The 27,820-nt window shown below is 43.9% G+C and overlaps 1 long non-coding RNA gene across 2 annotated transcripts in view; it reads left to right on the top strand.

Moving 5' to 3' along the window:
• The window catches only part of LOC146831253 (uncharacterized), a 107,709-nt gene extending 90,169 nt beyond the window's left edge, over positions 1-17,540 (top strand). Inside the window, exons 3-4 of one of the 2 annotated variants that reach the window (XR_014961536.1) lie at positions 3,101-3,441; positions 17,284-17,540. This is a non-coding gene — a long non-coding RNA (uncharacterized LOC146831253). Of the gene's footprint in view, positions 1-3,100; positions 4,334-17,283 lie in introns of those variants that run through there. The other variant, XR_014961535.1, reaches the window with a different exon arrangement.
• The last annotated feature ends 10,280 nt before the right edge of the window (positions 17,541-27,820 follow it).

The raw sequence follows: 27,820 nt of genomic DNA, 5'->3' as shown, positions 1-27,820 counted from the left end.
CAAGTGCTTAGGCCCAGAATCCTGAGTACATCTACTTAGGCATCTTAATCGGGGAAATATATGCCGCCTTTTGCGGTGCCAAGTGGCCAGGTGCTAAAACACTGTAAAATGCTGCTTTGCATTACCTAGTGGCAATGAGACATTACATGGTTGGAGTGTGGGCATTCCCACGCATCTACCCATGGATTTTGATGCATTTTCAGGTTTACAAAGAGTTGTACACCTGGGAATGCATTAAAATGGCATACTGGCCAGATATATGTGTAACAAGGAGAAATATGTTTATTTCTCCTTGTTACTTCCTTTTTCTATGTGTGATGCATTCAGCACCATACATAGAAAAAGGAAAAAGACTTTAAGGATTGTTTTGTGCAAGGAAGGTAGTTTTGTGAAAGAAGGTCTCCCTACCTGCACAAAAACAATCCTGCCTGTAAAGCAGGCACCATTTCACCATGGAGCAAAAGTGTATGAATTGATGATTGATAGCCCACAGTACACCAGCTCAGGGAAGCAGCAGAAATGCACCAAATCATTGCAGTTATGGCGCAGTCCACGTGTTTCTCTTTCAGGCGTCGCAGGAAGTTGCTTGCTGTATTCTGTTACATGAAATGTTAATACATCTGCCCCCCCCCCACCCTTTTTTAACTTGAGCTGCTAGGGTTGCCAGAAGGCCTAACCATCATTTATTTTTCCTCATCAGACTTTGACATGGAACAAGAGAGAGTAACAATTTAGAAGGGGGAAAGAAAGAGGAAGTGAAAGATGGAAAAATAGTGACAAAGAAAGAAATTAAAAGTCAAAAAGAACCCGAAAGAATGAGCTAGAGGGACAGAGAGCGTCTGGTGGTTGATGAAAGTGGCATGAGGTTGAATCAAGGCAGTGCAGATTTGGTATTCCGCACCCCAGATGTTTGATATTGCCAGCCTTGGGCTTCCACCATACAGCTGACCTAGGGCTTTGTAGCAAAACTTTGCTCCCAGCAATTATTCTTTTACAAATTAAGCACTGCCTACATAATTAAATTATGCTGGTGTGCCAGCTGGTAATGATGCAACAGGCTGGCTCTTCCGCAATGTGATATGTGACACAGCCAGTATAAGAGTCAATGATAAAAAACATGAACACAGAAAAGAAATTGAAGAAAGAGAACAGTCAGAGTAATTCAATGTGATTCGATTCTTTTGAAAGACTAAAATACTATTGTCATGGTTTACCCCGTTGATGCTGGCGTCCTCTTGGCAACAAAGCTGGCTGCATGCTTCTATGGGAGCAAAGCGACGAGGGTGAAGCACCTACAAAAGCCTTCAATCCTCACCACTCTAGACATTTGCTCTGGCTTTGTCACCCTCTCTACATATGGAACCCTGTTCCTCCTTTCATTATATTACCTTCGGCTTGTTCATTTTACCTTACAGCTCTGAACCCTCTCTTTATGTAAATCTACCCATACTTATGCTGATGCTACTTCCCTGAAAGGTTTTACGCTAGTATTTCTGCGTGGCTGTAAACATTTGAATTTGTATTTTTTTTGTTGTGTTTCCATCCCAGCAGTCATCATCATTGATGCATTTCAGGGATGCTATTGTTTTACTATAGCTCTATTTTAAACAAATTTTGCTTGTTTCTGGTTGCTATGAAGTTTTTTACAACTGCTTGGACAGCCCCCATGGCACTTGGCTGTTGGCTTATAAATTCCCACGGACCATGCACGCAACCTGGAGGTCATCCTCGACTCCACTCTCTCCATGACCAGGCAAGTCAACGCCGTCTCCGCGTCCTGCTTCAACACCCTCCGTATGCTCCGCAGGATCTTCAAATGGATCCCCCTCGACACGAGAAAAACCGTTACCCAGGCCCTCATCACCAACAGACTTGACTACGGGAACGCCCTCTACTCAGGAACTACAAACAAGCTCCTGAGACGACTCCCACGCATCCAGAATGCCTCGGCCCGACTCATCCTCGACGTCCCCCGCGGCAGCCACATCACACTCCACCTGAGAGGCCTGCACTGGCTCCCCGTCAACAAAAGGATCACCTTCAAGCTCCTGATCCATGCACACAAAGCACTGCACAACACCGGACCCACCTACCTCAACAACCGACTCAGCTTCCACACCCCCACCCGAAGCCTCCGTTCAGCCAACCTCGCCCTCGCCACAGTCCCTCGCATCCGAAAAACCACCGCCGGCGGCAGATCCTTCTCCTACCTCGCCGCCAATACCTGGAACACTCTCCCCACCATCCTACGACAGACCCAGGACCTGCTGGCCTTCAGAAGACTCCTCAAGACCTGGCTCTTCGACCAGTAGCACCCCCCCCAGCGCCTTGAGACTCTCTCGGGTATGTAGCGCGCTTTATAGATGCAGTGATTGATTGATTGATTGATTCCCACCCATGGGCCTTTCGTCTATCCTTCCCTTCCACACCTCTTGCCGAGACGACCTGCAAGGTCTGGTAGTAAGTGGAGTGGACTGTTGATTGTGGACCTTGGTCAGCAGTTGCATCTGGGGCAAGACCTCAATGGGAAAACATAGAAAATAGCATCCTCCCAAAATAACATACTTGGTAAAAGAGGTAACAGGGTTACACTGGGGTGGTGGCGTGAGTAATCCAGCAATTGTCTGCTAATCCTCTCTGGACTGTTTTGGCAATTACTAGATCCTTTTGATGAATGTCCTTAATCTTGTTTGACCATGTTTGAAACTTATATGGAACTGCCTGGCAAAAATAGGAAGCAGCAATAGGGGCACACCAATTTACACTATCATCCCAACTGCAACCTATTTAGCAGAGAGATTTATATTGGCTGCCCAGCTACTTATCCATATTAAAAGGCCAGAAGTCACTGTTCAGTCGCTATATGTTACAAAAGGGCTACAAAGTGTCACAAGGCTAAAAGTGCACAAGGCCATAGGCCACAGAAATTGATTGGTGTGATTACCTGTTGTGCCCGTTGGAAGTTTTTTAGAAGTTTACTTTAATTCCTACAATATACAACTTACCTTCAATTTATGCATTGCAAAATATAGAAATCGTATTTTAGTATACTACATAATCATGCCTGTTCATATAAGAAGGACTTCTGTTTCTCCCCCAGTAAATGAACTCAGAAGAAAAAAGAGATGAAGAGGAGGAGGAAAACACATGCATCCCAGTTGGAGAGGAGCCCAAACCAGTAATCTAGACTGGGTGAAAAGATGAAGTAAGCTGAATGCCTCCAGTCGAGAGGAGGCCTTACTCAGAGCTGCTGTGTCTCCTCATCGCAGTCCGGACCGGAGAGGCGATCAGTCCACACAACGCTCCAGGACGAATGTGGCTTACTCAGATTGATGTACAATTGCAGAGCTGGCAGCAGCGGGGAGGAGAAGAGAAAAGGCGAGGCGTCTATAACTGAGTCAAAATGGACCCCAATTACAAACAATAAAATGGGTAACAAAAGTAAGTTAGTTTTGTAGAAATGCTTTGCTCAAGAGAAATGACCTAAATGAGTAAGTGGTAGAGAGGAAAAAGAGAGTGAGACTTTTTTAATTAATTTTTTTCTTACCCCTACTCAGATTTCCCAGATTTGTTTTTTGCTTGACCTTAATGTACTTGACATAGTTCATTTAACATTTAACAGTAGAATACAGAAGTGTAAATTGGTGTTCCTGTTTTTAAGAAATCTGTAATAAAAATAAGTTCAAGTTAAGCTTGAATCCATCTTTCTAACCAAAGTTATAATCCCTTACCAAATCCTTACAGGGCCCAAGAGGAAGTTAAGCATGCCAAAGTATCATTTTCTTGTGCGCCTCTAATAGATAAATGATCAGATGCCTAATAATTTCAAAGACAACATTAGAAGATCTAAAACAACATTTGATAATAGAATATCAACACAAAGGGCAAAATTGAGTTTGGTGGTGCAGGAGTGGGACCGCTCCTCTCCAGCAATGCCAAACCCATGTTTGAACCGCCCACCAGATTAGCAGGTTTCTCTTGTGTAGCAGGCGGTTTTTTGGTGTTCCCAGGGCGGTGCCTAATAAATGGGCACCACAATGGGAACTTCAAAGGCAATACCTCCACGACATGGACTGCTGCAGTCCACTCCGTGCAGGTACTGGTGTGCATGCACACAGGAGGGCACATGTTGTCCTCAAACAAGCATTGGCAAAGCAAAAATTGACAATAGTACTACTTTATAAAGCAGGCACTTAATTTACAAAATGCTTTTATGAGTAAACTTGTAGAATGCTTACTGGCATCAGGGTGTGAGTCACAAGAGCAAGCACTGATGAGCAGCAGAACAATTACACATAAGCACACCCAAGAGCAAGCAGTGACCAGCAGCGGCGATGGGGAAAAAGTGGACACTTAATTTACAAAATGCTTTTATGAGTAAGCTTGTAAAATGCTTATTGGCATCAGGATGCGAGTCACAAGAGCAAGCACTGATGAGCAGTGGTACAATTACACATACGCGCACCCAAGAGCAAGCACTGACGAGTGGCAGCTATGAGGGAAAGTAAAGAATGAAAAGAAAATAGTTCTCTAACACAACAGCTGAAAAAGCAAAGCATATAAAAACTGTACTTTAAGGGTGCGCCTCAGACTTGAAGGGAAGCGACGTTCCGGCAAAGCCAACAAATTATACGGTGCAAAGAAGAAGGACAGTAGAGTCAACATATGGGAAGGAACAGACTGGAAAAAAAGTCATAGTATTGATTACAGCACGGCTTGCAGCAGCGCATGTGCGCTGCAGCTCGACCACAAAATATTAGCAGAGTAATAAAGTATAATAAAAAATGTAAAGTTTTAATAAAACTCTGAAAAGCATCAGAATGTGACATTTGAAGCTAAAACGTAAGTTGGTATTTTTATGCTGATTTGTGTAGCAACTCAGGTACAACACAGTTAGGGTGGTTGACTTCAAATCTGGGGAACGGGGTTCGAGCCTCAGCAACATTGCTCAAGAGCCTGTGTTTTTGGGCAAATCACTTAATCTCCCCGTGCCTAACAAAAAAAAATAATGTGTCCGCATGTAAAGCAACTGGTGCTCATGTAAAGCGCTCTGATACCTGATTTTTGGGTCAAGTTCGCGCTATATAAAAACTTCGGGAAAAAAAAACCACATGAAATCTAGTATGGAAATTTTATGGCTTCATCGAAAAATACCGTTAACCTTAATCAAAACGAGTGCCTGCATTAAGAGCAAAACAGACAAAATGATATGCTAAAGTCCAGCATCTCACTTAGTCTTTTAGAAATTGAACTCCATTTTGAAAAGAGCAAACCTTCCCATTAACATTTAGATTTAATTTTCACATTTCTTATTTGTTTGAGGTATACTTGTTTATGCATTTCTATGTATTGTTTTGAAGTTCAAATGATAGAAATTGCTTTGTGGGAGTCCCTGTCTTCGAGTAGGTATTCAGTGGGGGTTCAGAGAAGTTAAAAGGTTCCGAAACACTGAATTAGTGGATCAATCATAAGGGCAAATGGATAATTAAGTCAATAAAGATTCTTTGGGGCTCATTACGATGTCAGGTGGAAAGCCTCCGCCCGACACCGTCTCGGAATCGGGACCGATCGACTTGCGGTCGGCGGTTCCGTTCCCCGGATTACGATGCAACAGAATGCTGTTCAGCCTTATTTCCATTGTTTCCAGTGGGAGCTCGTGTTAAGCCCAAGAGCCAGCCAAAACACAGGCCCCTATGGGGAAATAGGGTGTTTGTGGAAAACCCTGCACCCTGTCTCTGCCACACAATGCAGGGTTTCACAGGGGGATACCTTAGCTACCCCCATGGCCACCAACCGTAGGCCGCGGAGGCTAGGGGGCCCTGCAAGGGGCCCCCAAAGTCACTTTCTGACAGCCTTTCCATGTCAGACGGCGGATGCAGAAAGGCTGTTGGAAACCGACATCATAATCCTGATGGCAGAAACATCGTCCATAGGGGGTTACAGTGCGGTTCCGACAAATAGGAATAATCCACGAGTTGCTCTGAACCGAATCGGAATGACCGACTGGTGCATGCTCTGACCGCAAACATCGTAATTGGACGGTCGGACTGTAAACCGACCAAGTCAGTCAGAAGGGCTCCAATGCGGTCGGGAAGATTCCGACTATCGGGCGGAGACTTTCCGCCCGACATCGTAATGATCCCCTTAGTGTTTAACAGTTCCTTTGACTCCTCAGTTTCCATCTAGAGGATGTCATGGCCTCCTAAACCATGTGAACATATTAAAACATGTAAAAGCTCTTTCCCAGCCTATTGTTTCTCCAGAGAGTCAATAATACATATAGCAACTTTGCTCCCACAAGCAGGCAGAAACAATTAAACCACAAAATTGACCCTGAGAATGCAAGAATACATTAAAACATCCAGCTCATAGATACACATTTGAGAAGTGGGCCATTTCAATATTTCTACCAAAACTAGAACAATACCCACTTATATCCAGTCAATATAAAAACATCACGAAAGATACGAATTACAGTGATAGATATCAAATTCAAAATGTTAGAAATATTAAGGAAAGTGGAGAATTGAAAATGCAGAAATTAAAACCCAAAGATCATAACACCTATCCACATGACAGGTAATACAAAACTTGTCTGCGCTAAAAAAAAATGAACACAACAAAAAAAAGATTGGACATGGATGGTAGTATCTCTACAAAAAAGGACATCACTAAGTGGATGGCTCTGCATCCCTCAAGACAAATATTTCCTAACATTCAATTATGCATAAAAGCATTTTGAAGTCAACAATCAAGTGAAAATGCATCCTAAAAAAATAGCAGGATGGACACAACTCAATAGGCATCAGAATGCATCAATATTTATCTCAACTTTCAATATATTATGCCTCCAAGAGATCTGGAAAAATAAATCAATAATGATTCCAGGTTTCGAAACCTTTGGAAATCCAGCAATCATTACATCTTTGAAAGAAGACCACAAGGGAATTTGTGCACTTCGGTAGCAACAAGACTCCAATCAAAACTAGAGGAAATTTATAAATGACTACCATGGATATAATCAACCAAAGAGGCACTTCCTAAAATATTTTTGTGTCTACGCATCTCTAATAATATACACATATTTTTAATTGTGAAGTGAAAAACAGGAAAAACAAAATTGCTGACTTATTCAAACTAGTATCAACCAGGCCTGGGCGTAGTTCCTGAAGTTTTGCTACCTGTAACTCTGCGAAGTTACAGAAAAACTCAGCGGAGTTCCGCAAGTGGCAGAGTGCAGTGCAAACTGCCGTTCGCGCTGGTCTTCCTGCCGCTCAGTTAAAAATTCTACTTGAGCGGCAGCTCGTGCTCTCGAACTTACCGTTTGTGATTGCGAGCAGGGAAAAAACTCAGCTACACTACGCGAAGCAGAGTTTTATGCACTCCGCGAGCTTCGCAGAGTGCGGGGTGCAGACAACTCCGGAAAGTACGAGAATGGAGGGTAGTTCATCGCCCAGGCCTAGTATCAACTGTAATGCAGTCAAAATTTCAAATACCATATTACTAATGGGTGTTTCCATTCTTAACCTTATAACATTAGGTCTCGTGAAAGACGTACACCACAATCAAAATGAATTGTGAAACATTCAAGAGGAATTAACTTTTTTGTAATGGGAAGATACATTAGGGAATTCACATTTACAATCAATTAAATGAGCTTGTAAGAAAGTGGATCATTATTTCGAGTGGATATTGTCCCCCTCAACAAATAAAAACACTATCCTGTCAAGGTGAAGCCAAAAACTCACTAAGTTCACCTGAGCTGAATCCCCTGGTAGATCTAGCATAGCGTAGACAATCTTAATTTAGGGCAAGGTGTAAAGTATTTATTAGGCTTGGTCATGCGAAGTGATCTTTTAACTGCCACAGCTGCTTGGTCTCTTCCCTCCAAAACTTCAAAGGGAAGCCCTTCCAGTGATGGCTCCAGAGGCCTGGCATTTCCCCTTTGTCCTTATCGGGATCAGCTTTTCCACGCCAGAAGTAGTGGGAAATACACTGAAGCACACACGCATGTCATAATCACTACAGATGTACCAACTCATATGATTAATGGACACTCACTTTATAAGGCCTACACAAAGTTAAAAGGGTTCCTTCTTCAGTTGGCTATCTATACACAGACAACGGTCTGAGCTAGACAATAGTCTTACATGATCAGCCTGCATTCATGTGCACACGTGTATACCTGTAACCAGTCCAGCGCTTATTTTCCTAACTTCATAGCAGCGGACCTTAACTTAAAAGGTGGACACTGGCAGTTAGCACTCTCAATCCATTATAACAGTGCTTACAGTGGATGAGACTCAGGTAGTCAGACTCATTAATGGCACGAGTACATAAGACCAGTAGTACAAAAGGCAGAAAAATCTAGGGTACTAAATGAATCAGAACCATTTTTCTACATATCTAATGCATCATTCAGCAGTAAACAAGACTTTATTAATAAAGACTACTGTTCAAAGACGTGCCTTTTTATTCTAGGTATCTCAGTCATGTTTAACAATGACCTTCAGTTTTTGCATCACTTATTGTTCACAAACGTCTAGGATATAATGCTGACATCAATATAAGTGTGCCCCAAAATATTGTCTAAAATATATTGAAAAACCCAAAGTCGATGTCCTATATATAAAACACAAATATCACAACAAAAAGATAGTTGTGAAACTATAAAGAAATGGCTGAATATTAAAAACAAAAATGAAGAAATTAGAGAAGTGTGGGTTGGCCAAAGATGGTGGTGGCTGCTTGATTCTGCCTTCTGGTGTTAGAAACCCTGCAGACATTTACTTTAGCAGTCCACTGCACCTCCCGGAGTACAAGGACGGTGTGACATTGCTCCCTGGGGAAGCCAAATCAAATGAGGTGCTCATAGCCCACCGCCTACCGCTGAGAGCAAAGGAGTCAAAGTGGTGTGGATGCAGTGTCATGGAATGAATCGGTAAAAGGGGGTGGTGATGGACGGAGCATCAGAACCAATCAGACACTCACACCCAGTCAAGAGATCTGGGTTTGATCCATCACCATTCTTTAGCCCACTCTGCCACCCCAGTTCAGACATGGCCATATGCAAATCAGTCTGACCCTGTGCCTCATCGGAACCACAGGCCTGATAGTACTGTGGGTGCTGCCCCCATGCTGTTGCCGGCTCATGGGGAGAACCGCCTGGAGGATTGGTAGGGAAGGGTGGCACTGAGGGGGCCAAGTCCCCTCCCCTCCAGACAGAGTAGAGTATGGCCCTGCTGGAGATGGCCCACTAGGGATTGGCGAGAGTAGTGACAGGCAGCAAGTGCTGCTGGTGCCAGGAGAAGACAAATGAAGCTGTGAGAGAAGTGTTTATGCCCTTTAGGGGTCGATTTAGCGACTTCTGTGGTGGCTTGCCCTGCCTGCTTGCTGGGGTCTGGGCCCAGGTGTGCCCTGTTCTCGGGTCTTAGTGAGGGGGGGCAGGACCCCTGCAGGTAATGTGGCCTGCGCCCTGCTGGGGGCGATCCCTGCTGACAACGGAAGAGTCCTGATCAGCCTGTGGAGCAGGAATGGCAGCCCTGTACTCATCAGTGCCCCTTGCCATTGGAGAACTGTAGGGTTGGTATGCCCCCCCTTTTGCTGCAGACTGACTGGAGGAGCCTACCCTCAGTATGGTGCACTTGAAAGCAGTCAGGTTGATACCAGATGCCGCCCCCCTTGGGATGGGGAAGAGAGCCAGTGGCCAGGCCCAGAGTTCCTGGACACCAGGCTGGAGGCCCACATGAGCAAAATCCTAGTGGCACTCCTGGAAACTAAAACTACACAGGAGGCAAAGGCAGATTCTGTGGCCCTTGATCTTAATGTACTGCATGTGTACCATAGGAAATTGGCAGACAAGGTAACCTTCCTCAGAGAAAAACTGGATGGCGCAGAAAGACGCTGAAGACGCAAAAGTGTGCGCATAGTGGGGATGCCGGACCAAGCAGAGGGCCTATGTATGGAGCTGTTGGTGGGGGGGTGGCCCAGTTTAACTGTCTTTGAGTGTAAGGTGTCTAAGCTCTACAAGGTGGACTGAGTACAGGGTCCCCAGCCTGCCACCATGACCAATAGTGGTGCATGTGTTCAATTTTCTGGACAAGGACAATATTCTGAAAGTGGCGAGGGCTCACAGGATATGGCGTTTACTGGGGGGCTCTGTGAACATCTACCCTGACTATACCACTGCTGTCCAGAGGCACCATGAGAAATTCTTCACTGTGTAGAAACACCTGAGGCAATTTGACCTGAAGTACAAACTGCTTTTTCGGTCTAAAACTGTGCATTATCGAGTGGGGATTCATTCTTCTTTACCATAGCAGCCAAGGTTTGGGACTGGCTGAAGGCTAAGGTAAGCCCTGCGCCCCGTAAGGGGGGGGCAAGATCTCTCACCATGCTGGAGCAGGAAGGGGTTGCACCATTAGACACATGACAGCAGCTTCCTCGCAGAACCATGCTGAGGTGGAGATTGCCAGGGTGGTGACAGACATTTACCACAGACAGTCTGAAGTGGCAGCCAACGGGGGGGAGGCACTGGATGGAAACTCTGGTAAATCCTATAAGGAGTCCATGGGCTCTGAAGGGGAGTTGGATCCTCTCCTGCTGGTGGTCATGCCAATGACCTTGGACTCCAGTATCTGACTTCACCTTGAAGCTGGCATGTGGTGTACTGATGGTACACTGGATTGGGAGGGACCACGGATAAGTGGGAGAGATGGGTACAATATAGCCTAAGCCTGCAGGGCGCTTCCCTGCTGAAAGAATGAATACATTCACATTTGCCATGGAGGCAGCTTTACTAGCTATGGTAAGGGGGTGATAGGCACCTCTATCATTGGGTTGGCCAGTAGTCTTAGTTCCCGTGGCATGAGGAAATGGGGTCAGTGGGTTTGTTTGATACATAGGAGTTTGGCATGCAGGCAATTGCGCACAGATGAGTGGTGAGGAGGGGGGTATGGGCTTCCACATGGACCGGTCCATTTTAATAGCTGAGGCATATAGCTCTGATTGGAAAAGCCAGGCCCTTAGGGAACTCTGCTGAAATATTAATGGCCTAGGGAACAAGGTAAAGTGAGGGGTCATGATACAGTACCTCCTCATGTACAACCAGATGTGATTGTACTACAATAGACCCATCTGGCCGGTGATAAATGCAGGCTTTGTGATAGGTGCAGATACAAAATGTTGGAATTATCTGAATTTTTGAAGGGCTCTAGAGGAATCGGCATCATGGTCCACCAGTTTTTCCCATTTCTAGTCACTAAGACCTGGGTTGACCAGGGGGCTGCCAGGCAGTGGTGAGTGGGAATTGGAATGGGTAGACCCTGGTACTGGCTTCCTGGTACTCCTCTCTGGACCTTCAGACAAGGGGGTGCCCTCCTGCTGGTCCGGGGGGCCTGAATCTCACAGCGCATAGTGGACTTGATGGGGTTACCAACTCTGAAACTGCCTCCTGAAACAATAACCACCTTTCCACCTTTGACAAGGCCTTTGTCCTTGTCAACCTGTGGCGAGTAACACACCCTTTCCGACAACAATATTCATATGTTTACAACCAGATTCGGTTTATGTCACGCCTCAACTACATGCTGGTACCTGACTGGCAACAGGGCAGACTTGACGGTATAAAGTACCTACTGAGGGGCATCTCCGATCACTCTCCCTTAGTGACAAGCCTCTGGTCGCAGACACAGTGGTCCTAACCTAAGTGGTGGCTGTACCCCTGGGACCTTACAGACTCGGACATGAGGAAGTTGGTCCTGTAAGAAACAAATCACTACTATAAGGAAAACGATGGGACAGTGGACTTGAGTACCGTTCTGTGGGAAGCATACAAATCAATAATCAGGGGTCAATTTATAACCCATGTAGCCAGGAAGAGGAGGAAGCAGGAGGAGAAAAGATTCAGGAGGTAGAGAGTCAGCTGGTTGACTTGGAGGCTGAATACATGTGGACGCCGAACTCTGACTTGGCAATTTCTATAGAAATGGCAAAGGAGGATTATATGTGTCATGTGATGCAGGAGGCTACAGCTCTGTACCATGCCCAACAGAGTAGACTGTATGAGATGGGCAATAAGGCAGGGAAACTCCTGGCCTGACTGTCCCAGTGAGAGAAGAGACTAACATGGACATGGGTGGGGAGTACCAGTCAGCTGGGGACACTGGCCTTCACAGATTATCTGGGTGACCTATACTCTGCAGGAGTGAACTTGGCAGTTGGTGACTTAAACAGTTTTATTGGGGACCTTACGGCTTCTGCACAGGACATTGTTGTGGGGTGAACTGACTGAAGAAAAAATCTCGGAGGCCCTGACACAGTTGCAGTGTTGCAAAGCCCCGTTTTATATTCCATATAGGTACCATAATATAGGCCTCGGTAATTTCATTGCCCTTCACCTATATTCTTCCCTACATTACACTTGTCATGGTTTACAGGAACTGACCTTTTATCTAGATACAACACTGCAATCAGAACGCAGGTTTTCCCTAGTTCGAAATCTCATACATTATGCATGATTTTTCTTGGAAGCACAGCGGGACTAGCATCTCCTGTATAATATCTATGTTTAAAGTTCATGCCCGACATCATCCTTAGGCTGACACAGTAATACAGCAAGGTAGGACCCCTGGGGAGACCTATGGGTATATATACATCACATCTTGCTAAGATAGACAGAGGAGACTGAGACTTCCCCGAAGACACACTGACCAGAGATGCTGAGGTTCCTGCATACAGACACTCTAGCTTGCAGTGGTCTAACATTGCTCGCGGGGTGTACAGCTCGAGACCAGGACAGGGTCCCATAGTCTCACACTTCAGGCAATGGGGTTGACTAAATCCTAGAGGGATTCCTCACTCAACACCTACACACATGCTAGGTACACTTAGGTACATCTAGTTAGGGAGGCATCATAGGAGTACGCACCTTTTATCATGTGTTTTATATACTTAAATGTACTCATGATTATAGTAAGATGGTAGAACTATACCCTCCATTTACCTTTATAGTACTGTTAATCATTTATGTTTTATACTGTTCAACGGTTGTTGCAGCACATCTATTCTACACCAGAATAACAGCTGTTCAATACATGCTTATTGAAAAGGTCCAGCCTTTTTATTTTGTGTATCTCTCTGAGACAGACTAAGTAAGCACGAGTGACTGAGTGAAAGGTAGTATATTATTTCCACAGTCCTGAGGGATCAGGGTTGTCATGTTCGATGGGTGCCAGGAACTATTCTCTCCTTGGTAAGAGGAGATTCTAGTGGCACTGTGAGCTAGTTGGTATAAAAGGCCAACATATCCGGGGTGATCAGAGTTAGTGTGACACCAATCCTCCAGTGTATGTGGTCTGAACGCGCAGACCCTGTATACTTTTTATAGGAGCTACACGACACCTGGGCCCCAATAGATATCCCCTAGATTTGTTTAAAGTGCCAAAAGCCACTTATTGGCCCCCTGAGGAAGCTGTTTTATACTGCTAGGGCAGAGGGGATCCTTCCAAGACACCTCAGAGAGGCTACCATAATACCCTTGACCTTGTTAGGTAGGTCGCTCCCCCACCACACAGCTCCACCTGTGTGTCCTGACCCTGCCCTGCTGCCGCTGCTGAAGAAGTTGAGGCCCTCCTCCACCCGCAGGCTACCACCTGCGCCTCATCCCTGGTGGCCAGTGGTAGGCTTTAGGTTTGTATCACTGTCGCTGAACTGCCCTTACTGTCTTCTGGTTTCTGTGACCGCTGTTGTCTGTGTCCCCCCTTTTGCCTGTATTCTTTTCTGTGCCTGTTTTTCTTTTGTTCCCCTCGTTGCCCCTTCATGCTGTGCCCTCTTTTGCCTTCTGTTCCCCCTCATTGCCCCCTGATTTGTGCCCGGTTGCCTTCGGTGCCCTTGCCGCTCCCATTCCTGCAACTGTGTCCCCTGCAGCCCCGTCCCCCTCACCGCCCATTCGCTGCCCCTGCCTCCCGCCTCCCAGCTGCTCCTCCCTCCCACCTCCCCATATATGGCAAATGCTGTGCGGCCGCGCCGCTGGCACGCCGAAGGCAAGCCCGTCTGCGCCATCCATTGCCCGGTCCGCGCCCAGCACCAGAACCCCTGGCCCCCGCACCCACCACGACGACCGCTGCCACTATGATGCCAGCACACTCCACGCTCTCAACTCCGGACAGACCCACACCTGCTTCAAAGCCACCCCAAAATGCACACAGGGTCCCTTCATCTGCCGGAACTGCAGCTGCACCAGCCTCAGAGCTGCCGAACCCCCCGCCAAGAAAGGCCACAATCATCTCCGATGCATCCTACTGAACACCTGCTTCGCACGCAAACATGCCGTCGAGCTCTGGGACCTGCTCAACACTTCATCCCCGGACATCGCCTTCCTGACAGAGACCTGGATGAACAACTTCTCCGCACCCGCCATTGCCATCCCAGATGGATAAAAGATCACCCGCAGAGACTGCACCAACAGTCGGAGGAGGAATCGCCATCATCCACAAGAACAGCATCAGGGTCTCGGCCAGCACCGACGACACTCTCAGCACCGCTGAACACATGCATTTCCAGATCCACACAGACCCCAACTCCACCCTCAGAGGCACCCACGTCTACAGACCCCCTGGACCCCGACCCCAGTTCAGCGACTCCATCGCCGACTTCATCACCCGGCACGCCCTGACCTCCACAGACTACATTCTCCTCGGAGACCTGAACTTTCACCTTGAGAACAACAATGACAGCAACTCCACCACCCTGATCGATAACCTTGCCAATCTCGGACTGAAGCAACTCGTCACAACGCCCACCCACTCCGCTGGCCACACGCTCGACCCCGTCTTCTCCTCAAGCTCCCATGTCTCCTTCAGCCACACCACTGAACTCCTCTGGACTGACCACCGCTGCATCCACTTCACCTACCAGAAATCCACCACTCACCACCGCACCCAACAGATCCCTCGCCGCTGCAGAAGCAAAATCACCGAAGACCAACTACACACAAACCTCACTCTCAGCCCACCCACCGAACCCTCCAACACCGACGACGCTGCCCACAGCCTCAGACGCTGGATTGACGACTGCGCCAACACCCTCACCCTGCTGAAGAAACCCTCCTACAGAGACACCAACAAGAGGGCCATCTGGTTCACCCCAGAACTCCTAGCCTCCAAACGAGCCTGCCGGAAACTAGAGAAGAAATGGCACAGTGAGCAGACTGCGGACAGCCACGCTTTTGTTTGGGCTCAAATAGACTGTCCCTGTTGTAATATTTTGCGCATTTGTACGCTTTCGTGACTAGCTGCTTTGGGTAACCTCTATCTATAAATTTTCTTGTGAGTGTTGGCATGTGATTCAAAATAATTTCTACCGGTACAATTTTACTTTGGAATTTATCAAGAATTGAAACTGAAATATATTCCGACCCCTTGTAGTCAAAATGGCCACCATGTAAGGAATAACCCATTACAAGATGACCGCCCTTGATTCTATATAATCGTGGTACGGGCAAAACATTTCATAAAAGTATTAAGAAGTATCTGTAAGACATGATGCCCCTAAACAATTAATGACTGTAAGGGGATAATCAAATAGAATGGCATGAATCAGGTGGTAACCGTTGGATCTCTAAAAACTCAATATAGATTAACAATGAGATACCCATTTAAAGATGCCCGCCCTTGTTTTAACACACTTGAATAATAGGGCTGCAGTACCTATAGGCATGTTAGCACAGGTGCACAGTATAATGCAAAAACGTCATAAAACAACAACACTAAGATGCAGACTTAAAAAAGACGCCCGCATCAGCCCGTTTGTTGAACACTGACGGTGGGAGAGCGATACGGATGATCACTACCTCTTTCTGGTCTTGGAGGTAAGATACTAAATCAGAAGCAAGGGAAAGGGGGATACTTTGCCGCCTGATATTCAACTAAATTATAAGAGTGTTATGAAAAAGAGATAGAGTTTCATTATTGCATCAACTCTCTAACCTTTGTAAATTTTCTTAAGAAAGTCTCTGTAACGATTAATAGTTAGCACTACATTTATTTTAATGATTTGCGTTGCGATGTCCAAACCATAGTGACACAATAATGGGCCTCTGTTATCAACTTTGGGAGGAACATGGGATAGTAATAAGGTTGCGTTAACATTTTGCACCGCTATCTAACTAAAAACTTATATTTTAATTTAATAGATTAATGTGGCATATGCACTGATTGAAGTAGGCAGGTTACCAATATAAAGACTGGAAAGCCAAAATGTCCACATTTGAAGGTAAAATCCTTTCCATATTCAAACGTAAGGTTTAGATAAACCTAAATGTCTTTGCAGACTGTTGATCTATAAATAAAACATAACATATTTTTTCATAGATTTCTACTGATTATTCCTGGACATAGCGAAATACCATTAATTGAAGCTGAAATTTCATTAAACTCCATTTTAGGTGAGATATGCTGAACAAATCCGCTTAAAATGAGAGTAAGGGAATATAAAACCTATTCTTCCTGTTATAAACTTTTGAAACCGTCGCTCTTTCATTACAGCACAGTCGCTATATTGAATAGAAAATGCAACGTCCGTATAGAGTGATAAGAACAAATACAGGTGGGAGTTTGCTAAAAAGTTCTTTAATTGAAAAATCATAGGATAAATGAAAACCACAGTTATATATAGAAATTCTTCATATCGCTGCAGACCCACTCTCAGGATTTCTTCTACCCAGGTGAATTACCATTCAGTGAAAACGGTGCTTTGTAATTAAAACACCCAGACCAATAAGGTGGGTTAGCAAGTAATAAGATTGTGCCAACTTTATTGTGTAACAAAACAGCATAGAAAGTATTGGAGAGTCAGTTGAACCTTGCTCCTCCTTTCTTTCCCCTTTCTTTAGAATCAATCGTTTTTCTTCCAATTTAAAAAAAAAGATTTGCGAAAATGAATTGAATTGAAGACCCCAAACTAATCAACAAGGGGCATCAGTTTCATACCCAACAGGTATTTTTGCAATCCCTAGCCATTTATGTAGGGAATATAGAAACCAGCCAACTGGATGCTATTAGGTTCCATGGCACAGAGGTTGGGTGAGAGTGGTGAACTGTCCCTGACATTAACTTAATAATAAAAATTACCAGACACTATGAGTAACCGTGGAAGAAAAATGTCCTTTGTTAAGTTTCCATGCAACTAAAAACATATATTTCTGAATATATAAAAAATAGGGAATGTGTTAATTGACTGTTAGCAAAACTGTTTTTTAACTATAGTTTTATATTGTTTATTCAGAGAACTTCAACTGAGCTATTGTCCTGAAGAAGGTGCCGAAACACCTAAACACCACATCGAAAGTTTGTTAGTTTGGTTTGCTTTTTAAACAATTGTAGTTTATTAAATGTGTTGATGAATCAACAAATGTTTTTAACTCATGTATAATGAATGTGTATTGATTTAATGTACCCAGTAAGAAATCTTTTTGTGGATGAAATATTGATTTTGCTAACAAGAATAATAAAACATTCAGACCATACAACATCCTCCTCTAGATGTTACTCATTGTTTGATAATTATTTGTTATTTGTAATCTGTAATTTAGCTATGTAGAAACCTTATGATTATATCTTTTTTTAAATCACGGATTGTATGAATTGTGTCTGGTAAAATATTGGAGCTGCAACGTAATTTCATAAACTTCATTAGTTTATTTAAATTTTATGGAAAAGGGAATCTTTGTATTGTTTTTGTGTGTATGTCCAATTACATCTCTTCGATCAATTTTCTTGTTTCTTTAATTATTCAACCTGATCTGGTTACTAGAAGCTGGTAGCTGTCATCTTCGGTGTCAGAGACTTTCGAAGACATTGAAGAGGTAACAGCAGTCACAGAGTTTTTAGGTTCAGTCTTTCCTTCACCATTTAGATCATACTACTGATGAATCAAATGCCGAAAGTGAGAATGGTCTCTGGTAACAGACTTTCCAGGACTTTGGACAGTCACCATGTTTTCCTTGGTGTACACTACGTGGAAAGGTTCAGCATCTTAAACAACATCAGATTTATTTTCTCCTTCACATTTGTCGGGAAATCACTAGATCTCCTCTCTTAAAATCAATGTTCACGTGTATGTCACGACTTTTCTGCATAGGCTTTCATTTTCTGCTTGTTAACTAAGTCCTTTGTATGAGTTGTGTTCTCATTTTCTTCTCTTTTGTTAGTCCCTTGAGGTAACTTGGCTGTCATTGCTCTCCTGAACATCAAACTTGCAGAACTTTCACCTGTGGTCAAATGGGGTGTTGAGCGATAGGCTCGTAGCATGAAATTCAATACCATTTTTAAGCTGAGACTCTGAAGAGTTTCATGCGGAACTGCTTTCTTTAGCACACTCATAAAATGCTCAATGAATATGTTGGCCTGCGATCACAAAGGTGTACTCTTCTGATGCTTTATTTTTAGATGCTGCAAGGAACCTTGAATTCCCAACTGTTAAACAGGGGGGCTAGTATAAGACATCAAAGTAGCTGGAATGCCCTATATCACAAAGATGCCATCTAGTTTCTCAATGACTTGCTCGTGAGTTGTGGATGAAAGATCTTCGACTAATGGAAAACGTGAGAGCTAATACACAATTACCAGCAGATGATGTCCAGTATCGAATAGACCAGATAAATCAATGGCTATTCTCTCTCATGCATGCTTAGGGAGTTCTAACATTTTAAGACTATGTTGAATAACATTTGTAGAAAGGTGGTTATCTAGATGACAGCGTTTGAGTTCTTTTTCAACCTTTTCATTCAAATGTGGTAAACAAATGCGGTCTCAGATAGCTCTTTTGGTAGCAACAATACCACAATGTCCTTCATAAGCTACTTCATTTTTTTTCTGAAGCAGATTCTCTGGGATTAGGATTCTCGATGCTCACAGTAAAACTCCTTACTGAGTTATGGACAGTTCATCTTTAACATTTTTGTATTTTTGGTATTCACCATCACTGGTGAGAGGTCGAATGTGTCAGTTCCATGACTGATGTTCAATTATATCTTTCAACTTCAGCATGTCACTATCACGGCTTGTGTCAGTGATGATCTGGGCTAACGATATAACAGCTGGCATATAAGATTTTACAATGAAATTAATGTAAGCTTCAGCCATCTTGGATGGAGTACCCTGACCTTGTATAGGTACTCTGGAAAAGTAGCCAGCAGGGTTTTGACCCTTCCCTGGTGGATGCACAATGATGTAATTGTACTCTTATAATCATGGCCCCCACCACTCAATGTGAGGAGGCACCTTGGCTTTTGGATTCCCATAGTCAGCCAGTAAAGCTTGATGATTACTTAACAGCGTAAAATTCTTTCCATACAGGAAGACATGAAAATGTTCACAAGCCCATCCCGGTGTTAGACTTTCTTTCTCAGGTTGAAAGTATTCATGCTTTGTCTGGGATCAACTTCTACTGGCATATGCCACAATAAGCCTTTGAGCATTTCTGTGTCTGCTGTGCTATGCAGGGATAGCACCTAACCCCAGTGGGGTCACCAACCTCTGTATGAAGCTTTGGATTGAAGTAGGCTGTTTCAGCAGCAGTATCGATGGCTTATTTGATTTCCGTTAAACATTTCTCACACTCTTCTGACCTCTTGGATTAAACATTTTTCTTTGTTAAGTCAAGTAGTGGAGCACTGATAGTAACACAATCTTGCATGTATCTTGATCAGTAACTAGCCATACCAAGAAATTATCGTATCATAGAAAGCTCTTGTGGGAGATCAGCATTTGACAGGGCTTGTACTTTTGCAGTATCAGATGTCCTGAAAAGATATGGCCTGAGAACTTTAAATTTGTCTTTAAAACTCCCACTTCTAGTCAAACCTTTATCAGTAAGTAAATGATATACTTGGGAGCTTTATCATGCTCCTTCTGTGTAGCTCCAAAAATCAATGTTATCGCTATCAATTAATGCATTCACAACAGGCTGTATGGCATGTCAAATTAAATTTTGGAAAAGGTCTGCAGCCGATGACACTCCAAAGCTAATCCTCTTGTATCGAAACAGACCAACATGTGTAGAAAACGTAATAATATACCTGCAATCTTCTTCAACTTCCAACTGATGCTAGCCTTTATTTAAATCAAGGCAAGATAATACCTTTGCCACATTTAATTGCATTGTCATGCCTGCAATGTGTGGACCTGGATGTCTTTCTCACTCAATTGACTTGTTTGTTTGATGCATGTGAATGCATGGGCATAGAGTTCATTTGCTGTCCTTTTTTAACATTACCACTATGGGCACAATTCTGATGTAGTTTGGAAGGCATCCTAACGGCATTTGCTCTGCCCAAATTGGATCAGGAACGTGTCTTTACGACCGAATCGGAAAGATTTCTGAACAACTGAGTACAATGCAAGTTAGGCGTTAGGAATATCCCAATCCGAACCCAATGGCATTTGGAATGACTGAGCTGTATGGAGCAGAATCGCACTTCTCTATGGGCCGTGTTTCCGAACGACCGATTACGATTCTGGATTCGGACAGCCTTGCTGAATCATGCTGTCCAATTCAAATCAGCAGTAGGAATCAGACTTTGATGGCCCATAGTGGGCCCCCCTGTACCTGGAGCCTTCGCAATTGGGTCTGTGGGGAAATCCATGGGTCCCCCTTCACCAGCCATGCACAGTGTGGCAGGCACCAGGTGGTGCCCGCCACAGGATGCCCGATTTTCCTCAGCCACCCCTTTCTTCAATGGGAGCCTATGCATCCGGTCGGAACATAGGCTCCCATTGAAGTTAATGTGAGTCCAACCAAATTGTATATGGAAGCATTCGGATGCATCGTAATCGGTCAGTTGGACTCTTCCGATCCGAGTTGGTCAAAAACTATTCCCAAACCGATTCTGTCGGAAAGATTTCCAAACCGCATCGGAATCAGGCCCTATGGGAGAAATCCATGGCACTGGACCAGTTTAACGCTCAATGATGTCATGCTTAACCCCTTCACTGCTTGGCCTCCCTCTCCGTGCTAAGCCTTTTTTTCTGTTTGGGGTAGTTCACTACTCAGGCCCTCATGCTGTTTTGTCCACATAAGGTAACCAGACCAAATTTGTATTCTTTCTTTCCAACATCCTGAGGATTCTAAAGGTAACCAGGATTTGTGGATTCCCCTGGAGTCAAATTAGCCAAAATATAGCTAAATTTGGTTTTTGGGAAGGGGGAATGGGAAACGAATGCCTCAGAAGAAAGCATATGGTTTCTTTTCTCCCTTCAAATGGTATCAATGAAGAGTTTGCAGTGCTATATTCAGCACATTCCTAGCTTTAATGAACAGGCAGATGTTTGTCAGAAAATCTAAATTTTCTACACAGTTTTGGCATTTTACTGGGACATAGCCTATTGTTCCTGTTTTATGTGCTTTTAACCTCCGTCCAGTTAGTGGTAGAAATGGGTATGAAACCAATAATGGACCACAGAAAGCTACACATTTCTGAAAAGTAGACAACATTCTAAACTCAGCAAGGAGTCATTTTGTGTAGATCCTTCAAGATTTTCCTATAGAAAGTACCAGTTAAATTAAAAAATATCGAAATTCTGTTGAAAAAACAACCTCTTGTGCCTATGTTTTCACCTGTAACTTCTTTGAACTTAAAGCAATATAATGTTATGTCCACTAGACCATTTAGGTAGTGAGGATTAATAGGGCTTTTAGATGCACTAAAGCCAGAGGTGCCCGTAGCCAACAACTGAGCTTCGCCCTGCCATGGTTTTTCATTATATGCTGGGTATACAGCAATTCATTTGGTATAATTTAAAGAGTGAAACATAGGTATCAAGGAAACCTATGTATTTCTGAAATGGTAACAAGACATGGAGTTTACACATCTCTGAATTTGTGGCTGCCGATAATAGTATGTGAATTAGAGACCATTTTTTAAAAGGACTTTTTTTTAGACTCTATCATAAATTTGAAGGCAGAAATGCAAAGGAAGGCAATTGGCAATTTAACTTGTTCTACTATTCTGTGTTCTCTCAAAAATGGTACCTCTCTTGTGCGGGTGGGCCAAGTGCCAGCGAGAGGAAAAACACAATATGGACACATCACAATTTTCTACAAAAATTACCCTATTTTTGCAATGTGCCTAGCTGGATTTGGGGGCCTAGCTCAGCCAGATCCTAGGGAAAGATAGCAAACCTGGATATTGATGAAAATTAGACAACCAGGGAATCCAGGATGGGGTAACTCTTGTAGCTCTCACCATGTTCTGTCACCCAGAATCCCTTGCAAATATCAAATTTGAGTAAAAACCACATTTTCCTAACATTTCTATGATGGAATATTCTAGAGCCTATGGAGAGCTACAAACTTCCATCCACCTGGCATTCCCCAATGTCTCTCAATAAAAATGGTACTTTACTTCTTTGGGTAGGCCTAGTGGCCGCAACAGGAAATTGACCGAAACACAATGTGGACACACCACATTTTTCCACGGAAAATGTACCCTTTTTTTACAATGTGCCTAGATGTGGATTTTGTGCCCTGCTCAGCCAGCACCTAGGGAAACCTAGCAAACCTATACATTTTTGAGGAAAATTAGATTTTTTTTAGCTAGATTTGAGGTTTGTAGGGAATTCTGATCTGAGTAAGAAAAATTTGGGGATCCATGTAAACCATGCATCCCTGGATTCCCCCAGGCGTCTAGATTTCAGAAATGTCTGGGTTTTGTATGTTTCTCTAGATGGCCGCCAAGCTCGGGACCAAACAAGCAAGTGCTCCCCTTGCAAAACCAGGTCATTTTGTGACAGATAATTTTGATGTCTCGACAATATGTTTTGGGCTCTTCCTTTTCATAGGCCCTTGACCAAACCCACACAAGTGAGGTACCATTTTTGTCGGGGGACCTGGGGGAATGCTGTGTGGTAGCAAATATGCATTGGTTCAGTGATCCCACAACTTTCCCACACATATATGTGGGGAAATTTGATTTTTATAGCTGAATTTGAGGTTTCCAGGGGATTCTGGGTAGGAAAACGTTGGGGTTCCACACACGCCACACATCTCTGGACTGCCCTGGGTGTCCAGCTTTCAGAAATGTCTGGGTTTTGGTAGGTTTCTCTAGATGGCCGTAGAGCCCAGGACCAAAAACACAGGTGGCCTCCTTGCAAAACTAGGTCATTTTGTGATAGATAATTTTGATGTACCAACATAAATGTTGGGCCCTTCCCTGTCGCAGGCACTTGGTCCACCCACACGAGTTAGGTACCATTTGTATCAGGAGATCTGGGCAAACGTGTGGTGGTAGGACATTTCTGTTGGCCCGGTGTTTCTACAACTTTACCACACGTCAATTTGGGGAAAATTTGATTTCTTTAGCTAAATTTGAGGCTTGCAAGCAATTCTGAGTAGGAAAACTTTGAGGAATCCATGCAAGACACATGTCCCTGGACTCCCCTGGGTGTCTAGTTTTCAGAAATGTCTGGGTTTTGGTAGGTTCCTCTAGATGGCCGCCGAGCCTGGGACCAAAAATCGCAGGTGATTCGATTGCGAAGCCAGGTCATTATGTGATTGAGAATTTTGATGTCTCCGCAATAGGTTTTGGGCCCTTTTCTGTCGTGAGCACTTGGCCCACCCACAGAAGTGAGATAGCACTTTTATCTAGAGACCTAGGGGAACACTGTGTGATAGGACATTTTTGGTTTCTTTCTGATTCTGGAAGAATATGTCACAGTAATGAAAGGAAAATGTGACTTTAGTCACATTTTGAGATTTTCAAGGCATTGTGGCTAAGAAAACCTGTTGGGATCTATGAGAGGCACACCACTCTGTACTAACCTGGTGTTTAGTTTTCTAGAGTTGGCAGATTATCCCTAGAGACAATGTACACCCTGGCAGAGAAAGACAGAAACGACAAATATACTGCACAACCATCTATTCCTCAAGTACACACACATACTGGTTAAATTTGGCAATTGGCACAAGGGTGAGTGAAAGGTTCAAAATGTATATTTTATTAACAAGAGATTTCACAAAAACGAAATACACAGTTAACAATTGAAAGGTCAAAAAACTGAACCAATGACTCACAGCTCATGAGCTGTAAAGCCACAACAAGGCCATTCACAGTGCCAGCCACGGGCCCAGCACATTACAGCTCTCACATCAAAAGGCAGCAACATTCAAGGGCCCATCACTTTCAAACTCCCACATGACTGACACAGACAACACACCAGCTGGCAGCTGACGGAGTGTGTGCACTGCGTTTGGCTAGCAGTGTGTGAAGTAGTGACCAGAAGCAAGTCACTACTCACACACCACTAGCCAAATGTCAAATCACACATACTACCAGCCAAGCACCCTCACACCCACTGCCAGGCAAGCGCTAGTTCATGAACACTGCCAGCCAGGTGCAAGTCCATGCACAGCACCACACACACTGGCAGCCAAACACCAGTCCATGCACACCACCAGCCAAATGCCAGTCTATGCACACAGTCAGCCAACCACCAGTTAACGCACACCGCCATCACATTTTTTTAACAAAATAGAAAACATAAAAAATTGGAATTAGATATACAACTATAACTACAAACACAACAGCTCTCACTAAATACATCACACTAATGCAAAATGTGAAACTGAACAAAAACAATAAAATAATACAGACCAGGCAGTTCACTTTTACGATCATGGTGGCTTCCAAAAACTCTTTTCTGTCTGATAGAATCTAAAACATATGTGCACACACAGCCCAGGCTTTGAAGGACAATCAGCCAAGTGTGTACAACTCCCCTTCGTCATGTCTCTTTGCATACAGATTCTACAGCTCTTACAGGGATTGGATTTTTTGGGCGTGGGAGGAATGTGGCGAGTTTTTAAATCTAGCCACATCCTTCACCACTCCAACTCTAGGAAAACTTGCCTGTTCCACTACAGCGAGGATGCCTATCACAGAGTCCTGAAACTGAAAAAAAGTAATCTTTGACTCTGGTTAACAGTCCTTGAACACAACAAACGTATTAAAGGTTACTAAATTGAAGAGATGGATAGCCAATTCTTACACCAAATGTAATCCTTACAAGCAGTAGTGTAAGGTTACAACCTCTGATCTACTCTATCTACACCACCCATGTGCTTATTGCAGTCTAAAATGCACAGGGGGTTGTGCACTTCACCAATCTGAGCCCAAACAGTCACAGGTGAAGTACTTTCATCATGGATGGAAGTCAGCATGGAGACATGCCTCCTGTCTACAAACTTCATGGCTAGCAGTTCATCACTACGCAAGGCATTGCACTGTCCCCTCTCAAGTTTTTTTTACAAACAAGCTTCTTTTGATAATCTTTACTGTTAGAGCGGACTGTGCCACAAGCAACAGCGTCCTCTTTGAACAATTCCCTGAACAATGCACACCAGTGTAGAACTTATCTAGGTACAAATGGGGACCTTTTTTAAAAAGTCCTCTAGCAAGTTTCCACACTATTTTGTCACTACCTTCGAAAATGGATGGACAACCAGGGGGGCTCAAATAATGGAATCCCTACCAGTGTAAACCTGGAAATTATAGACATATCTTGTACTACTCTTAGACAGCATATACATCTAAATTTCATAACATGTCCTTTTGCTAGGAATGTTCTGCCTGAAAACCAAATAGCCCTTGATCAGAACCAAAGACTCATCAACATCACTTCATTTCCCTGGAACATAGATCTCTGAAAATTGATTTACAAAGTGTTCTAGGACAGGCTGAACTTTAAAAATACAGTCATAATCAGGGTGATCTTGTGGCAACGCTGAAGCATTATCAACAAAATGCAGCATCCAAAGCAACAGCATATACCGACCATGATTGCAGGAAATATGGCAGTTGTCGTCAAGGGACTGGTAGACCAATATAAAGACAGCAATGGATTCCTTATCAAGCCCATCAACTAAGTTAAACCCAAAAACTTCTTTGTCTCATCCAGATTTGTGGGAGTCTAACAGGCAGCTCTAGTGTGGGACCTAAGTCTGGCACTGTTGTCCCTCAAATACTGTTCAGCATACAAATTACTCTGTTCAATAAATTCTTCCACAAATACATTGTCCATATACAACGGAAAGAAGTTTTCAGTATTCACTGTACATTCTGCAACATCAGTAAAGGCAGGCCACGCTGGCTGTATCATATTTGGAACAACCCAGAATTCAGCTCTTCTAATGGGAAGCCTTTCACCCCCACGCTGCAATCCAGATGGCTCTTGCTGCACTATCAGCACATCAGTGTCCTCCTCTAAAACAGGCACTTCACATGCATTGAGAGTGGCTTCATCATCAGATGATTCCTCTGAGACAGAAAATTCACTGGCAGAATCTTGCACTTCTTCCTCTGCCTCAGGTGTAGAGTCAGTCTCACAATCATGGTCAGAGGAAGATTCAAAAAGCATACTAACAACCTTCTGAGCGGTAATCCTGTGGTTAGCCATATAAAAGTAACTTAACAAACAAGTCAACAATAACCAACACTGTGTACAATAAGTAATAAACAAAGTGTGGCTTAATCAAAAAGACTGATATACTCAAAAACGATACCACTCACTTGCCAGAGATAGCTAGACTCATCACTAGGCCTGGGTAGTGACCTCCGCACCGTTCATGGAGTTTGCAGAGATTTCCGTACTCCGTGCTCAGCAGAGCATGAAGAGTTCCAAAAAATCGGTGCAGAGTTTTTTCCTCGCTCATGCTCTTCAACGTTAAGTTGGTGAGTGTGAGCAAGGAAAATCCAACGCTAGATCACCGCTCAGTGAGATTTCTCAATGTAGGTAGTCGCGGATGGTTGTGACCGCTTGCGTAGAGAAACCTTCCATTTGCTTTGAGAAAGCTGTCACTCGAAGAGAACATCTCCTCGAGAGGCAGAAAGAAGCACCGCTCTCTTGCGATGCTCATGGTGCCATTCACGCTGTTTTTCCATTGCGGGACGAACACCCGTTTCTAGAAATCAGCACAAAAGGTGTGACCTAATGCACTCTGCTGCTTGCAGATATCCAAGTAGCATGGCTGAGTTTTTTGGTCACTCACCACCATCTACTCTGCACCAACACAGCAAGGACTAATGATATGCCACTAAAAAAGAAAAACAAAATAAAAGACAATACAATGCACATTGTGCACAAATTGAGGGAGAATCCCACACACAATAAAACATAAGCTAAATATGCTGCTAATATTATGCCATTTAGAAAATAAATCATTCATGCATGGCATTGATACTCATTTGGAGTAAACAGTGCAAAAAGGTTTTTCTTATCAAATCCATGTAACTATGCAAACCGTAGATATGCCACTGCTGAAACCGCAAGCAGGAGTCACAGAAAAGGAATCAAAAGCTTTGGATTAGAATAAAAAGGAGAAATGAAACATTACTATCACAAATGCAAATAATGCACCAGTCCACACACACTGCCAGCCAAGCTGGGGGACGAATGGACCTAAAAATATGGGAAAAGCATTCACTCCCTCTAGGGGAGGGACCCTGGCCCAAGGAGCTGCTCCTCACAACAATATTGCCCACATATAAAATCCCTAATATCCACTGGCTTCTGTCCCCCCAGGGAGCATATGGGCCTAAAATTCACCAAGGGTGGCAGGAACAGCCAAAATATTCACCCCAAAAGGGGAGCAATTCTTTCCCAAGGAGCCGCTCCCCAACATTGTAAAAAAAATAACTAAATACCTGGTGTCTAGTGGGCATTCCTGCTGCATGATTGCAGTCCCATGCCCGATCGTGCAGCAGGAATGCTCCAAAGAGACATCGGAGGAGAGGAGAACTGTTTCCTTTCCCCTGATGCCTCTTTGT

Source organism: Triturus cristatus, chromosome 5_1 (assembly GCF_964204655.1).
Source record: "Triturus cristatus chromosome 5_1, aTriCri1.1, whole genome shotgun sequence".
In the NCBI taxonomy this organism is placed as follows: domain Eukaryota; kingdom Metazoa; phylum Chordata; class Amphibia; order Caudata; family Salamandridae; genus Triturus; species Triturus cristatus.
The sequence above is the reverse complement of the archived record's forward strand: the minus strand, read 5'-3'. Positions and strand labels throughout refer to the sequence as shown.